The following is a 2,922-nucleotide window of genomic DNA, read 5'->3' on the forward strand; positions in this document are numbered from 1 at the left end:
ATGAGGAGTTATTGCTTACTGGGCATAGATTCTGCTTGGGGTAATGAAAATTTTTGGAAATAGATAATGGTGATGATTGCACGACACTGTGAATGTAATTAATGCCACTGAATTATACACATAAAGATTGTTAAAATGGAATTTTTTCTCATATATATTTGACCACAATTTTTTTTTTTTTTTTTGGTGGAAACGGAGTTTCGCCCTGTTGCTCAGGCTACAGTGCAGTGGCGCGATCTCGGCTCACTGCAGCTTCCGCTTCCTGGGTTCAAGCAATTCTGGACTACAGGCGCGCGCCGCCACGCCCGGCTAATTTTTGTATTTTTAGTAGAGACAGGGTTTCACCAAGTTGACCTGGATGGTCTGGATCTCCTGACCTCGTGATCCGCCTGCCTCGGCCTCCCAAAGTGCTGGGATTACAGGTGTGAGCCACTGCGCCCGGCCCCATATTTGACCACAATTAAAAAAAAAAAAAAAAACCGAGCTGACTATAAATAGGGTGACTTTAAGTAGAGTGACTATAAACTCCAGAACAGTCCACATTTACGACTGTTGTGTGGATTGTAATTATTGATAGCATACCACTAGACTCTCAAAGCTATACAAGTTTGAACAAAAAATTATATAGTCACCGAATCTCTAAGATCTCATTTTGAATGGTTCTGCAATCCTAACATCGGGCATTAGGACCTTAGAAAGGTTTTGCGATGACATCACCTCTGGAAAACTGGAACCCACCGGCCTCCAGGGAACTGGAGGCGGGGCGGAAGATATGTGCATTTCACACAAACGCCCAGCTCCCAAGTGAGAATCTTTTCAGTGATAAATCATCTCTTTACTTCAGGTCCTGAGAGCCTACAACTAAAGGGAAACACTTAAACAGAGTGGGTGGGATGGAGTCAGCGGCGGCAGAAACAGAGAATACCCCACCCTCCCCTGTCAAGCCACACTCAGCATGGCCGCCAACGTCCATGTGGAGGAGGGAGCGCGCATCCTCTCGCAGCCCCAGAGGGGCGTGCCCTGGGAACCGAACGAGCTTCAGCGGACCAATGGGGAGAGGCAAGGGGCGAGGTTGGCCTGGGTCGTCGGCCCGAGGGCGGTGAGGTTGACTTGGACTGGCAGGTCTTGTGGTGCCGCGGCTGCCACGTTATTTCCAGCTTTTGAGGTGGATTTTGCCCGGTGGTGTGCCACCGTCAGCGCTTCCGGGTTGAACTCCAGCTGAGCTGATCAGATCCCACCCTACCCAGTGCTTGTCCCTCCCCTTCCAAGACAGCCCTAGTCAAAGCCCTGTTGGCCCCTCCCTCTCCTTTGAGATGACTCATCTCTGTATCCCAACGACGGCGGCACCAGGTGTGGCCTGACACGTTTGAGCTTAAAACCTTTTTTTCTGATTATAAAAATATATGCATATTTTAGGAAATTAAGAAAAGCGTAATGGAAATAAAAGTGATTTACTGTCCCATCAGCCAGAAACAATCATAATTAACCTTTGTCATTCTTTTTTTCCCTCTGTATATCAATTTTAACACAATTGGGACAATGCTGTATAACTTACGTATTGCTGTTTGCATATTAAATGTTTTTCTTTGTGATTTTATTTAGTTATTATTATTTTTTGAGACGGAGTCTCGCTCTGTTGCCCAGGCTGGAGTGCAGTGACGGTCTTGGCTCACTGCAAGCTCTGCCTCCCGGGTTCACGCCATTTTCCTGCCTCAGCCTCCCAAGTTGTTGGGACTACAGGCGACCGCCACCATGCCCGGCTAATTTTTGCGTGTGTGTTTTTAGTAGAGACGGGGTTTTACTGTGTTAGACAGGATGGTCTTGATCTCCTGAACTCGTGATTCGCCCGCCCGCCTTGGCCTCCCAAAGTGCTGCGATTACAGGTGTGAGCCACCACATCCGGCCTTCTTTGTGATTTTAAATGAATGGCTAGGATAAGGTATTCCATGGATGAATGACTATCATTTTTATATTTTCCTGTTGAGCATTTAAACTAAACTTTGAGCCTGGGCACAGTGGCTCACACCTGTAATCCCAGCACTTTGGGAGGTCAAGGCGGGCAGATCACCTGAGGTCAGGAGTTCGAGACCAGCCTGACCAACATGGTGAAACCCCATCTCTACTAAAAATACAACATTAGCCGGGTGTGGTGGCACACACCTGTAATCCTAGCTACTTGGGAGACTGAGGCAGGAGAATTGCTTGAACCTGGGAGGCAGAGGTTGCAGTGAACCAAGATCATGCCACTGCACTCCAGCCCGGGCAACAAGAGTGAAACTCCATTTCAAAAATAAATAAATAAATACATAAAATTTAAAAAATAAAATAAACTTTGAGTGGATAGCCTCTTGGAGATGGGGCAGGTCGGGAAAGAGAGATAGCTAAGAACTGGCTATTCCACAGCTTCACCTTCTCTTTGCAAAGTTGTTCCACAAGAATTACAAGATTGTAGAGTCTTTCAACATTTTAGGATCTTAGGGTTATAAAGTAGTACAATAGAGAAACTTAAAATCATAACATCTTGGGTGGGTAAGGACCCTGAAAAAACAAGTCCAAGCCTCTACCAAATAGTTTCACTCCATCTCAAAAAATAAACAAACAAAAACTGTTCTCTATGGAAAAAAAAAAAAAAAGAAAAATTAGGCAGGTGTGGTGGTGGGTGCCTGTAGTCCCAGCTACTTGGGAGACTGAGGCAGGAGAATCACTTGAACCAGGGAGGCAGAGGCTGCAGTAAGCTGAGATCACACCATGGCACTCCAGCCTGGGAAACAGAGTAAGTCTCTGTCAGAGAAAAGAGAGAGAGGAGAGAGGGGAGGGAGGGAGGAAGGAAGGGAGAGAGAGAGAGAGGAGAGAGAAGAGAGAGAGAGAGAGGAGAGAGAAAATTGTAGGAAGAGGTGTGGCAAAAGTCAAATGGTATATTAA

The sequence above is a fragment of the Theropithecus gelada genome, chromosome 14 (genome assembly GCF_003255815.1).
Source record: "Theropithecus gelada isolate Dixy chromosome 14, Tgel_1.0, whole genome shotgun sequence".
In the NCBI taxonomy this organism is placed as follows: domain Eukaryota; kingdom Metazoa; phylum Chordata; class Mammalia; order Primates; family Cercopithecidae; genus Theropithecus; species Theropithecus gelada.